Raw genomic sequence first — 15,430 nt, forward strand, 5'->3', positions numbered from 1 at the left:
CAGCCAGAAATCCTCCTGAAATCACAGGTCTTGTTACTGAGTTTAGTTCAGTTTGGTTGACTCACTTCTTACTGAGTTTAACTTCTTAACTTCTCAACTTCTCACAATAGTTTATTGTGCTAGGCTTCTTTAAGACTGTGCCAGATTTCTTAACAGGAGCGGCATAACCTACTTCTCTTTTACCCCATTTTCTACTCACTCTGAATTCCTGTCATGAACACAGTTCAAATGCTTGTCCTCGAAGATGCCAGTGTATACAAACAGACCCAGTGCTGTGCGAGGGCCTCACTCCACTCTAGAATACGGACAGTCACCTCTCTGTGGGATCTGAAACTCTCATTCAGCTTTATCAGAGGGAAGTGACTTTATTTTATACGTATGTGTGTGTATGTCTATCTGTGTGTATATCAACAACTATTTGTCAAATACATGGATTGTGACAGATGCTCCAAGTATATCTACAGCAAAACAAAGATCTTTGTTTGATCTTACTAGCTCTTTATGTAAAAAGAGCTTACATTTAGTGGGAAGACAGACAATAAATAACAAATACAATAAATAAGTCCTTCAATGAAAGGACTGATGCTGAAGCTGAAGCTCCAACACTTTGGCCACCTGATAGAAACAGCCGACTATTGGAAAAGACCCTGATGCTGGGAACGATTGAAGGCAAAAAGAGAAGAGGGTGGCAGAGGATGAGACTGGTTAGACAGCATCACCAACTCAGTGGACATGAACTTGGGCAAACTCCAGGAGATGGTGAGGAACAGAGAAGCCTGGCACGCTGCAGTCCATGGGGTCATAAAAGTTGGACACAACTGAGCAACTAAACAACTATAAATAAGTAGAGTATGTATTCGTAGCTGATGGATGCAGAAAAAAATGTTAAACAGTAGAACAGGGTAAGGATAATCAGAGGTGTCAGTGGTGTGTGTACATGTGTGTGAGTGTGTGCCTGCATGCACAGGCAGAGCTGTAGTAGTAAACCACCTGGTTAGGGCAAGTCTCACTGAGAAGATTCTCTCACTGAGGGAAGACAAGAAGGAAAAGAGAAAGTTAGCTAAGAAGACCATTTCCGGGAGAGGGCACAGCCTGAACAGTCATTCCCCAAGAGTGTACGTGTGGAGTAATGGAGGGACAGCAAGGGAGCTGGTGAAGAGGGGTGAAGCAGAGAGGAAGGCAGAGTAGAAGGAAATGGGGTCAGAGAGATAACGGGATGCCAGCTTTAGCTGGACCTTGAACCTGTTATCAAGGTTTTCACTTTTACTCTGACTAAAATGGGAAGTTTTAGAGGGCTTTGAGCAGGCAAATTATACAATCTGTCTTACATTTTTTAAAGCTCTGGCTTCTAACTATGAGGTTTACAGGTTATAGGAAGAGAGACAGTGAAGAAGTTATGAGATTAGTCCAAATGACAGAGGATCATGGCTCAGACCAAGGGAGTAACCAACGAGCTGATGACTACTCAGATTCTGATAATATTTGAAGGGACAGTCACATAGGTTTTCCCAACAACCTGGACATAAGAGACAGACAGGAGTCAAAGCTAACTCTAAGGCTTTTACCTGAGCAGATGGAAGGAAGGAGCCATCATGAACTTTCAAGTTGCCAAGATTGGGAACGCTGCAGGTAGGCCAAGTTTAAAGAGTAAAATCTGGAGTTCTGTTGGAGACCTGTAAAGTATGAGATGCCTCTTAGATATTCAGGCAGATGTTAAACAGGCGGTTGGATATTTAACTCAGGAGGGAGAACTGGGCTCAAGAGAGGGATCTGGGAGTTGTCAGATACGAGGTGGCATTTACAGCCCAGAGAGCAGATGAGATCATGAAGGTAGTGAGCTTGGATAAAGAAGAAACAGCCCAACACTTAGCCTGGGGCACTCCAACACTACAAGATTAGAGAGAAGACATCAGCTTGGGTAGAGACTGAGAAGAAATAGCCAGGAAGGTAGGAGGGACACTAAGAGACTGTGGTATTCTGGAGGCCAAAAGAACGTGCTTCAAAGAGAAGACAGTGATCAATGCCATAAAATGCTGCTGGTCAGGAAAGATGAGGACTGATAATTGACCACTGGAATGATCAATATGAGGTCACTTGATGGCCTTGAGAAGAACAATTTTGGTGGAGTAGTGTAGGCAGAAACTTCACCAAAGTTGGTTCAATACAGAGTGTAAAGGGAAAAATTAGAGGGAATCTACAAATGGCTATTGAGTTTAACTGTGAAGAAACTGGACAGGAATTGGACAGGTGGAAGGAAAAGTAGGTCAAAGGTTTTTTGTTCATTTTATTGAAGACAGTAAAAATATTAGCAACCTTGTAGGCTTATGGGAATGTCTTAGTGGAGAGTGAAAAGTTGGTAACAGGGCCTTGGGAACAGAAACTATTAGCATGATGTCTTTTATTGGGTGAGAGGGAATAAGACCTAGTGCATAAGTGAGGGAACAGACTCAAACAGAGCATGAATAATTCATCTATGGCAATAAGTTACTGGGGAGGACATTTTTCTTTATGTGGAAAATTGTATTTTTAAAATATGGCTTATACTACTGGTCATAAGAAAGCAGAGTGTTTGTCAGATCAACGGAAAGTCAGCTTCTCAAGTTGGCAGCTGTGCCCCTACACACCCTCCCCCAGCACTCACCCTGCACACACATGCCCAGTTCCAGGAGCGGAGGTCGAGGCCCCATGCACACTTAGGGAAGGCCGAAGAGAGGGGTCTTTACGGTGGACGCTGACATTCACTTCTGGTTTGAAGATGGTCCTGAGCTGATTAAAACATCAGGTGGAAATGAGGAAAGAAACACTTAAGTTTTACAGTCAGTTGAGTTCCATTTAGGACTAGAAAGGAGAAGAAAGAAACAATTTTCTATTTTAAGGAAATAGACAGGGTGATGATGAGTCAATAAATTAGCTAAGAAACACTGCTAGGAAGGAAAGAAAATAACCTGCTATTTTGAGAAAATGGATGGGGCGACAATGACTTCATCACATTAGCTAAGAAACCAGTCAGCGCTTATTGTACCTTTCAGGGGGAGAGGCCTGAAGACTTGAATCTTGGACAAATCTAGAAGCTTGGTGGCAAGCAGAGTAAGTAGCCAAGGCTGGATAAGCAGTAGGATGAAGGTAAACAATGACAGCGCAATCTGTATTTTTCTTTCTGAGGGAAACGCTGGGAACGGTACTGAGAAGCGCAGGGTGCTGTGCCCCACACTCACGTCCTCCCCTGCTTTCATGCTGGTCACTGTCACTCTGTTAAAGAAGCCGGGCGAAGTACAAGATCTGGACAAGGAGCAGACAGTATGTCATCTGACACCAAACGGGATCACAGGGTACTCATCTGCAACAGACAAAGAGTAGAAATGCAAATACAAGGGCAGTGATGTGTGAGTCTTCACCTGCATTCACTTTGTTTAAAATTTCATTTAGCAATAGCTCTGTTCTCTTTGATTAACTCTCATTATCAAATAATGCAAATAATAGCTAACATATTAAGAACAGCACCAGGCACTGCTCTAAGTAGTTAAAATGTATTTAATTAATTACAAGTAGGACCATTATTCTCCTTTATAGATGAGGAAGCTGGGGAACAGAGAGATTAGATAACCAGACACTGCACACAGAGCTAGTGCGTAAGCTGGGAGTAGTCCATGCAGTCTAGTGATGAAAGCCAGTGATCCCACCTACTCCGGAATATTCTATATCAGGACTCAGGGACATCTGGATTGCTAAGAACTTCTTACTACTTTGTGGGTTTGTGAAAAATCTGTTTTATCTTTGTATTATGAGATTCCACTTCAATACTGAAATTTGACTGAGTAGAAATTTCTTGTCTTCACAGAGATTTTAAAGTCGAAAAACTTAGCTACTGTTTCTTATGAATCCAAACAATTTTCTGGGAGTGTTAACCAATTGCAAGCCTTATGTAATGATGAGTCAGAACTACTTGAAAGGTTTGGGGGTGACACATAATTTATATTGCTAATTATCACACTAAACTTACAACGTGGTACAACGTTTATTGTGAATAATGCTTCAGGTATAGTTTAACTATTCAAACTATTTCTGACTTTATGTATACATGTGAATCAATGCTAACTTGTCATGTTTTTTCAATTACCAGTATTTAACAATTAATAAAATATGAAAATTCACACAATTCACCTATGGAAAACAACTGATAGCAAGTGGGGAAAAAAGAGGGCTATGAATAGAGAAAAAAAATGAGAAAGAAAAGCTCATTTTCTGCAAGTAAGTAAACATATTTTCCTATCTTATAAACTGTAGAGGTGGAAAAATGAAACAAAGAAGTCAGAGGCTATTCTGCTGGGCATGAAGTTCCTCCGGCCTGTAACACAAGCAGTTATGAAAGGGTCACTTTCTGGGGAAACTGTGGGTATTCTGGGCCTTGTTGCTGTTTTTTCCACTGATGGTGCGCTCATACAAAGGCGTACTGCATTGTAAATTCTGAGGGTAAGGTTTACATTTCTCACTTCATGCGTATTTTGCACAGTATCTGGTACTTTGCATAGGAGAGGGTATAGTTAATAAATGCTGAGTTGGCTGGGTATGATGAATAATTTCATGGGTCAACCTGATTGGCTAAAGGATGTCCAAATAGTTGGTAAGACCCTATTTCTGGGCATTTCTGTGAGGGTGTCTCCAGAAGAGATTAGCATTTGAGTCAGCAGCGTGAGTAAACATGGTCTTCCTTACCAATGAGGTAGGTGCAAACAGAACAAAAGGCAGAAGAAGGACAAATCTGCTCTGTTGGAGCTGAGATATCCATCTTCTCCCGCCCTCAGACACGGACATCCTGGTCCTGGTCAGACTCCAATCTGGACTGACACCACATGGTTCTCCCACTCCTGTTCTTAGGCCTTTGGACTGGGGCTGAATCCATATCACTGGCTTTCCTGGTTCTTCAGCTTGGAGATGGCAGATCATGGGACTTGGCCTCCATAACTGGCATAAGCCAAGTCCTATAATCAGATCAGATCAGATCAGTCGCTCAGTTGTGTCCGACTTTTTGCGACCCCATGAATTGCAGCACGCCAGGCCTCCCTGTCCATCACCAACTCCTGGAGTTCACTCAAACTCACATCCATCGAGTCAGTGATGCCATCCAGCCATCTCATCCTCTGTCGTCCCCTTCTCCTCCTGCCCCCAATCCCTCCCAGCAGCAGAGTCTTTTCCAATGAGTCAACTCTTCGCATCAGGTGGCCAAAGTCCTGGAGTTTCAGCTTTAGCATCATTCCTTCCAAAGAAATCCCAGGGCTGATCTCCTTCAGAATGGACTGGTTGAATCTCCTTGCAGTCCAAGGGACTCTCAAGAGTCTTCTCCAACACCACAGTTCAAAAGCATCAATTCTTCGGCGCTCAGCCTTCTTCACAGTCCAACTCTCACATTCATATATGACCACAGGAAAAACCATAGCCCTGACTAGATGAACCTTTGATGGCAAAGTAATGTCTCTGCTTTTGAAAATGCTATCTAGGTTGGTCATAACTTTCCTTCCAAGGAGCAAGCGTCTTCTAATTGCATGGCTGCAGTCACCATCTGCAGTAAGCATTTAGATGTACCACTCTGTTTCTCTAGAAAACCCTGACTAATTTACACTGGATCACAGATTGGATGAGCAAAACACTTAAGTCTCAAGTGAGGCACTCCTGGAAATACTTCTGCCTTGGAGACACACAAAGTGTGTATAACTTGAAGATTAAAGTCAAATACACACAGGCACGGATAATGTAGACCTGTGCTCGAGCAATCAGGCACAGCACACGGTTCACAAACTACCACTTTGAGAATGGCTTGTCTTGAACAAACTACCAACAACAGAGTTCTGCCCTAATTTACTTTGTGATCTTAAATGATTTATTATCTCCTGCCATTCTACCCCATTTTCTACATCTATAATTAGATGTTCTATAAAGGTGCTTTAAAGTCACATTAGCTAAATGTGCCACTGCAGATGAAGGGTTACGTGCTGCTTGCTTGGAAACACTTCCTGAGAAAAAAGTCAAAAGTATTTTTAAGTTGGGTTATTACTAAAACAAATGACATCATTAAGTGCGAGTACGTGATCAGAGCATGGTGTACTGATAGCTTTCGTTTACAGAAATTCAGTACTTCTAATTACTGTACCAAACATTACTCAGCCACACTGATATAAAATACAGATGAATTAGAGTAATCATAAGCAGAATTAATCAAGATCTTATTCCAGGAGACACCAACATCATAGATGCTGTGGCCACCCAGAGCTTTTCTTTTCCTGCACTGTGTATCAGAGCCATAACACAATGTGTTTGCAAATGGTGTTTATAGCAGTTTAAGTCCTGAATACAAGTGTTACTGACCCATCACACCAAATTCTTATTTTTCAGCCTTACTGGTTCGCTATTACGGAGGGAAGTAATAAATCTCTACAGTTTCTGGAAAAATGGCCAGACCTTGTGTTTTAATGTAAAAGGTCAGAATTTCATACTTCAGAAAGGGGATACTGAGATACATTCAGAATTAGAAACAAATGTGGGCTTATATATAAGCTGCTATCAATCAGGGAACTTCCTGGTGCCAGACTTAGTTGAATGGTAATTGATTGTTTAAAATTTTTGAAATACAGCAGGATTATGAGTTGACCACTTACTGGTATAATGTACATCATTATTTTGTCACCATTATTAATAACAACAATTTCTTTTGTTTTTAAACTACATCATGTTCAAGTCACTATGCCAAGATCATAGGGACTTACAATGTAACATACTTGTGCTTTTTTTTTTTAAATAAAAACTTTCATTGGCCAAGATGGTGGAGTAGGAAGACCCTGAGTTCACCACCTCTCATGGGCACACTAAAATGACAACTATTCACAGAGCAGCTGTGAATGAGATCAGTCTCGTATTCTCATCAATATGAAAAAGACTGGAATCTAGTAGAAAAGACGGTTTACAATTAAAGTTATAAAGGAACCTCAAGATGTGCAGGGGAGGGGCAGAGATGCAGAATAGTCGATACCCATTCCCTGAGCAGGTGACCCACAAATGGGAGGATGATGACAATTGCAGAGATTTCCTTCAAGGAGTGAGTGATCCAAGCACCACACTGGGCTCCCCATTCCAGAGGTCCTGCACCGGGAAGATGAATCCCCAGGACATTTGACTTTGAAGGCCAGTGGGGCTTACATTCAGGACACTCAGAGGACTGTAGGAAATAAAAGTCTCTTTTCTTAAAGGATGCACACAAAATCTCACATGCTCAGGGAGCTAGGGCAGAAGCAGTTATTTGAAAGGATCCTGGGTCAGACCCACCTGCTGATCTTGGAGAGTCTCCCAGAGAGACATGGAGGCAACTGGAGTCACCCTAGGGACACGGATTCTGGTAGCAGCCATTTTGGGGAGCTTGTTCAACCATGTGAACACTGGTTCTGGCAAGAACCACTTTAGAATCCTCCCTCTAGCTTAAGCTATAGGATCTGGCCCTGCTCTGCCTACCAGCAAGGTGGCAGTAACCCTAGGATTAGGACCCTCATGCCTCAGCCTGATCTAGCAGTGGGTCCTGAAGCCAGAGAGCCTGGGACCCAGCTCCACCCACCACTGGCAGGCACCAGGTCCAGGATTTCCTGGGCTCAGGCTCCACCCAGCAGGCAGACACTGATTCCAAGACCACTACAGCCCCATAGCCTTCTGCGAGAGGACCCAGCCCACTCTTCAGGAGGCCCAAACCAGCTCTGAGACACCTTGGAGTCCTCACCCAGCTGCCCCAGGACCTGGCCTCATTCACTAGTGGGCTGACACAAGCTCCGGGACACCAGGACTCCACAGCCAGCTGTGTCAGGAACTTGCCCAGCCCCCCAGTGGACCAACAGCAGCTCCAGGACCCCTGGGACCCTGAAGCCAGAGATCCAGGGGCCTGGGTCTGCCCACCAGTGAACCAGCAGTAGCCTCAAAACTCCATGGGCCTTTTAGTGTCTCATGCATTTCTGCTTGTTTATGTTGTGTGCAGTTATTAAGAGCGAAGTTTATCATAGTGACACAAGCCTATCTCAGGAAAACAAGGACAATTTCAAATAAACTAACATTATATCTACAGAAACTAGAAGAACAGGAAACAAAATCCAAAGTTAGAGAAGGAAAGAAATAATAAAGATCAGAGCATAAACAAATGAAATAGAGACTAAAAAAAAAAAAGAAAAGATGAATGAAATTAAAAGCAGATTCTTTGAAAAGATATACAAAATTGATAAACCTTTAGCCTGGCTCATCAAGAAAAGAAGAGGGCCCAAATCAATAGAATCAGAAATGAAAAAAGAAAAGTTACAACTGGTGCCACAGAAATACAAAGGATCATGAGACATTAGTAAGAACAACTATATACCAATAAAACGGACAACCTAGGAGAAATGGACAAATTCCTAGAAAATGTACAATCTTGTAAGATTGAACCAAGAAGAAACAGAAAATCCAACCAGACCAATTGCCAATAGTGAAATTCAATCAGTAATTGAAAAACTCCCAAAAACAATAGTCCAGGACCAGAAGGCTTTACAGGTTAAGGCTTTACAGGTCTGGCTTCACTACCAAATATTCAGTGTTAACACCTATCTTTCTCAAGCTATTCCAAAAAACTGCAGAGGAAAGAACACTTCCAAACTCATTCTACGAGGCCAGCATCACCTTCATACCAAAATCAGACAAATATATCACAAAGAGAAAATTATAAGCCACTGAGTGACTATAAAACTACAGTAATCCAAACAGAATGGTACTGGCACAAAAATGGAAATTCAGACCAGTGGAACAGGATAGAAATAAATAAACAAACCCACACACTTATGACCAATTCATCTACAGCAAAGATGAGAATATACAGTGAAGACAAGACAAGCTCTTTAATAAGAAGTTCTGGGAAAATATGTAGCATAATGAAATTAGGACATTTTCTTATACCATATACAAAAATACATTCAAAATGGATTAAACACCTATATATAAGATCAAGACCCATATAAAACTCCTAGAAAAAAGATAGGTGGAACACTGACATAAATTGTAGCCATATTTTTTTTTGCATATGTCTCCTAAAGTAAAAGAAATAAAAGCAAAAACAAACCAATAGGACGTAATAAAATTTAAAAGTTTTTGCACAGCAAAGGAAACCATCGACAAAATGAAAAGTCAATCTACTGAATGGGAAAAAATATTTGCAAATGATATGCTGCTGCTGCTGCTGCTGCTAAGTCACTTCAGTTGTGTCGGACTCTGTGTGACCCCATAGACAGCAGCCTGCCAGGCTCCCCCACCCCTGGGATTCTCCAGGCAAGAACACTGGAGTGGGTTGCCATTTCCCTCTCCAATGCATGAAGGTGAAAAGTGAAAGTGAAGTTGCTATGACCAATACCCAAATATCCAAAATGTAGAAACAGCTCAAAGAGCTCAACATAAAAAAAAAAAACCAATGAAATAAAAATGGGCAGAAGTTCAGAAGAGATTTTTTTTTTCAAACAAGACAGACAAATGGCCAACAGGCACATGAAAAAATGCTTGACATAATTAATCATCAAAATGATGATTAATCACTTTGCAAATCAAAATCACATTGAGATAACACTTCACACTTGTCAGAATGGCTAGCATCGAGATGACAAATAAATGTTTTGCATGGTTTCAAGGATAGACAAAATAGATTTCACCAATTTTGTATGGAAATACAAAAAACCTTCGAATAAGCCAAAGCGATCTGAGAAAGAAGAATGGAACTGGAGGTACTGGCACAAAGACAGAAATGTTGATCAATGGAATAAAATAGAAAGCCCAGAGATAAATCCACGCACATATGGACACCTTATCTTCGACAAAGGAGGCAAGAATATACAATGGATTAAAGACAATCTCTTTAACAAGTGGTGCTGGGAAATCTGGTCAACCACTTGTAAAAGAATGAAACTGGACCACTTTCTAACACCATACACAAAAATAAACTCAAAATGGATTAAAGATCTAAACGTAAGACCAGAAACTATAAAACTCCTAGAGGAGAACATAGGCAAAACACTCTCCGACATACATCACAGCAGGATCCTCTATGACCCACCTCCCAGAATATTGGAAATAAAAGCAAAAATAAACAAATGGGACCTAATTAACCTTAAAAGCTTCTGCACATCAAAGGAAACTATTAGCAAGGTGAAAAGACAGCCTTCAGAATGGGAGAAAATAATAGCAAATGAAGCAACCGACAAACAACTAATCTCAAAAATATACAAGCAACTCCTACAGCTCAACTCCAGAAAAATAAACGACCCAATCAAAAAATGGGCCAAAGAACTAAATAGACATTTCTCCAAAAAGACATACAGATGGCTAACAAACACATGAAAAGATGCTCAACATCACTCATTATCAGAGAAATGCAAATCAAAACCACTATGAGGTACCATTTCACACCAGTCAGAATGGCTGCGATCCAAAAGTCTACAAGCAATAAATGCTGGAGAGGGTGTGGAGAAAAGGGAACCCTCTTACACTGTTGGTGGGAATGCAAACTAGTACAGCCACTATGGAGAACAGTGTGGAGATTCCTTAAAAAACTGGAAATAGAACTGCCTTATGATCCAGCAACCCCACTGCTGGGCATACACACTGAGGAAACCAGAAGGGAAAGAGACACGTGTACCCCAATGTTCATCGCAGCACTGTTTATAATAGCCAGGACATGGAAGCAACCTAGATGTCCATCAGCAGATGAATGGATAAGAAAGCTGGACATGGAGATAAGGGAACCCTTAAAAACTTTTAGTAGGGTGTAAATTGATACAGCAGCCATGAACACCAGAATAGAGATTCCTCAAAAAAACTGAAATCTAGGGATGATAAATGATTTATTCAAAGACCCAATTTTCACTGACAAAAGCCATTATCAGAACTTAGTTTCCTGTTCACTCTTTAGTAAGCTTATCTCCAGATGATGTTAGATAATTTATTAAATGAATAATGACCTCCATACATTAACTCACTTTGAATCTCAACTCAAAATTAGCTCTTCTTTTTTATGGGCTTGCCATCTTCTTTTGGTCTGAATAGGTACTAAACTATCCCTGGGATACTTATTTCTCAGAAGAGAAACACCCAGTTTTAGAATTTTGCCTCTCTTGCTCAAGCACTTTGAGCTAATTATGGAAAAGCCTTATTTGGTACAGTGGATTCTGTGCATGGACCAGATGTCCCCTTCAGAAGGAGGCATTCTTTTCCCTAGTTCTGGGGCTGTTAACAGCTACTGTTCTTTCTAGGAGTTGTCCCATTGAAGGAAACTGCCTTACTCAGGTTTTTTCTTTTCCCTGGGGTTGCCCCACCTTCAGTGACTATTGATACTCAGGAATAACAGCCCAGTCCTTACTTCAGAACAAGTCTGACAGCCTCCAGTGTAGCTGCACTGCAGAATTCAACAACTCCCTCTGCCCAATCTTGCTACTCTCACTCTCTCACAGAAGTTATTCCTGACAGTACTCTCTAATTTAAACCTCCTGCATGCATATCTCTGTCTTGACGTCTGTTTCTCTGGAAATCTTACCTAAAACAGTATGCTTTTCACTCTGTTGCCAGAGTAAAAGATACAAGGGGAAAAAAAAAAGGTACAAAAGACGTTTGTGGCAGAAAGCTTAAGGTTCCCCCAAACTTCTGCTTGCCTCACAAAATTTATGTTTTTCATTCCAATTTATATATTTTAAATGGTGTTAGGTATGAGTTATTTTATGTTTACTTCCTTAAGAGGTTAAAAGCACACTATCTTGTATATTTTGCAAACCATTAATACATTTATATTCTTAAAATTTTATTTCCTGTGTAGCATTAATTACACTATAATTGCCTACCTTCTGAGAGTCCTTCCTGCTAAACTACCTTCTCTTTGAATCTCTAGCACCTATATCACAGTCCACAGCTCCATTATAGGATCCTCAGTGAATTAGCAACTGCTCTTCAAGACAGACATACGATCAAAAACTATAAAACACACAAGGAAAGACTGTGTCATGAACAAAGAGGAGTACTGATGACCTAAATACTTGACACAACAGCATGTTCTGAAAGAGTGTGAAATTATCTTTAAATGATGAAAGCTGTAAAAGATATAAGGAACATATTACTGTGAAAAAGGAACAACGCATTTGATATAAAAAGCATACACAGTACCTAGAAACGAAAAATAAAGTTACGGAAATTAAAAGAGAAATACATGGGGTGGACAAACACCAGATAAGACAGCTGCAGCTGAAGAAAGCGGTAGTGAACCAGAACAGACAGAAAACCAGTGAAAGTAAGCAAAGTGACCAGAGGGAAGCACAGCACGAGAGGCCTCACAGGAGCTCCCGTAGGAGGAAAGAGAGGGTGCTTGTGAGGCGATATTTGAATATATTACGGCAAGAAATTTGCATAATTAATACACATCAATCTTCAGAAAGATGAAGTACACCAAGTGTTGAGCAGGATAAATGAAAAGAAAATCGCTGCCTAAACTACCAAAGACATGGCAAAAATCTTTAAACAATCTTTAAAGGGCAAACTAGCCAAAACGAGCTGCAATTAGATTGCTGATAGACTTCGCAGCAGTAAAATAAGAGGTTAAAAGACAATGCAACAGTATCTGTGAAGTGCTAAGGGAAATAATGGTGCCATGGAATTCTGTACTTAATGAAACTATTATTCAAGAGAAAGGGCAAAAATAAATGTTTTCACACAGAGAGTCACTGAAAGAACTATTAACAATGTATAGACTATAAAATGTATATATTAGTACAGAAAGAGAGTATATAAGTTTACCCCTGAGCTCTCTCTTCTGGTCAACTGCTTAACCATTCTTTAGTTCTTTCACCAATACTACACTTAAAAAGAAAAATCATTACACCTTTGTAGTACTTTTTAAACAGCTTTATTATGACTGAAATAGTTAACTGTACATATTAAAAATGTACATACACCCATGAAACCATCACCACAATCAAAATAATAAAAATATCCATCACCCTTTGAAATTTCCTCATGCACCTTTTCAATCCCTCCCTCCACCCATCTCCCTGCTCTTTCTCTGGCAACTACTGATCTACTTTCAATGATTATGAATTAATTCTCATTTTCGAGAACTTTACATAAATGGAATCATAAAATATGTCCTTGTTTTTGTCTGGTTTCTTTCACTCAGGGTAAGTATTTTGAGATTCATCTATTTTCTTGTTTGTAGCAATAGTTCCAAAATCACTGCAGATGGTGATTGCAGCCATGAAATTAAAAGACGCTTGGCAGAAAGTGAAGAGGAACTGAAAAAGCCTCTTGATGAAGGTGAAAGAGGAGACTGAAAAAGTTGGCTTAAAACTCAACATTCAGAAAACGAAGACCATGGCATCTGGTCCCATCACTTCATGGGAAATAGATGGGGAAACAGTGGAAACAGTGTCAGACTTTGTTTTTTTGGGCTCCAAAATCACTGCAGATGGTGACTGCAGCCATGAAATTAAAAGATGCTTACTCCTTGGAAGGAAAGTTATGACCAACCTAGATAGCATATTGAAAAGCAGAGACATTACTTTGCCAACAAAGGTCCGTCTAGTCAAGGTTATGGGAGAAGGCAATGGCACCTCACTCCAATACTCTCTTGCCTGGAAAATCCCATGGATGGAGGAGCCTGGTAGGCTGCAGTCCATGGGGTCGAGAAGAGTCGGACACAACTGAGCAACTTCACTTTCACTTTTCACTTTCATGCATTGGAGAAGGAAATGGCGACCCACTCCAGTGTTCTTGCCTGGAGAACCCCAGGGACCGGGGAGCCTGGTGGGCTGCCGTCTATGGGGTTGCACAGAGTAGGACACGACTGAAGTGACTTAGCAGCAGCAGCAGCAGCAGCAGCAGTCAAGGCTATGGTTTTTCCAGTGGTCATGTATGGATGTGAGAGTTGGACTGTGAAGAAAGCTGAGCGCTGAAGAATTGATGCTTTTGAACTGTGGTGTTGGAGAAGACTCTTGAGAGTCCCTTGGACTGCAAGGAGATCCAACCAGTCCATTCTGAAGGAGATCAGCCCTGGGATTTCTTTGGAAGGAATGATGCTAAAGCTGAAACTCCAGTACTTTGGCCACCTCATACGAAGAGTTGACTCATTGGAAAAGACTCTGATGCTGGGAGGGATTGGGGGCAGGAGGAGAAGGGGAGGACAGAGGATGAGATGGCTGGATGGCATCACTGACTCGATGGACATGAGTCTGAGTGAACTCTGGGAGTTGGTGATGGACAGGGAGGCCTGGCGTGCTGCAATTCATGGGGTTGCAAAGAGTCGGACACGACTGAGCGACTGAACTGAACTGAACTGAACTACTCCTTGGAAGGAAAGTTATGACCAACCTAGATAGCATATTAAAAAGCAGAGGCACTACTTTGCCAACAAAGGTCCATCTAGTCAAGGCTATGGTTTTTCCAGTGGTCATGTATGGATGTGAGAGTTGGACTATTAAAGAAAGCTGAGCACCGAAGAATTGAGGCTTTTGAACTGTGGTGTTGGAGAAGACTCTTGAGAGTCCCTTGGACTCCAAGGAGATTCAACCATCCATCCTAAAGGAGATCAGCCCTGGGTGTTCATTGGAAGGACTGATGCTGAAGCTGAAACTCCAATACTTTGGCCACCTGATGTGAAGAGCTGACTCATTGGAAAAGACCCTGATACAGGCAAGATTGAGAGTAGGAGAAGGGGATGACAGAGGATGAGATGGTTGGATGGCTTCACCAACTCAATGGACATGGGTTTGGGTGGACTCCGGGAGTTGGTGATGGATAGGGAGGCCTGGCGTGCTGCAGTTCATGGGTTCGCAGAGTTGAGACATGACTGAGTGACAGAACTGACCTGAACTGAGCAATAGTTCATTTGTTTTTATTTGTGAGAAGTATTCCAGTGTATAGATATACTAATTTGTTTACTTCTTCATCTGTTGATGGATATTTGTTTTGTTTCCAGTTTGGTGCCATTACAAATAAAGCTGCTACAAGTAAGTCTTTTTTAAAAAATTGAGATATAATTGACATTCAACATTATACTAATATTAGGCACACAATATGATTCAATGTTTGTACATATTGTCAAATGATCACCACATTAAGTCCATGCACAGCTGCAGATCTTTTTTTCTTGTGATGAAAACTTTTAAGACATACCCTTAGCAACTTTCAAATATACGATATCATTAGCTGTAGTCACCATGTTGTACATTACAAACCCATGGTTTATTTTATAACTGTGTAAGTTTGTATCTTTTGATTCTCTTCGACCATTTCTCCCACTCCTCAAACCAAGAACCCATTACTATGAGTTTGAGTTTTTTGTTTTCTTCTTAGATTTCACATATAAGTAAGCACATCTGATATCTGTCTTTCTCCATTTGACTCAGCAGAC

At 41.0% G+C, this 15,430-nt stretch overlaps 1 long non-coding RNA gene across 1 annotated transcript; it reads right to left on the reverse strand.

Annotated features, from left to right (window-relative positions):
* Window positions 1–1,571: 1,571 nt before the first annotated feature.
* Window positions 1,572–3,540, reverse strand: LOC112447380 (uncharacterized). Its single transcript, XR_003035544.2, has 3 exons — window positions 3,023–3,540; window positions 2,642–2,766; window positions 1,572–1,673 (listed from the first exon to the last, which is right to left on the reverse strand). It is a non-coding gene; the product is annotated as an uncharacterized lncRNA (long non-coding RNA).
* Window positions 3,541–15,430: the final 11,890 nt, after the last annotated feature.

This window comes from Bos taurus, chromosome 7 (assembly GCF_002263795.3).
Source record: "Bos taurus isolate L1 Dominette 01449 registration number 42190680 breed Hereford chromosome 7, ARS-UCD2.0, whole genome shotgun sequence".
Classification (NCBI taxonomy): Eukaryota; Metazoa; Chordata; class Mammalia; order Artiodactyla; family Bovidae; genus Bos; species Bos taurus.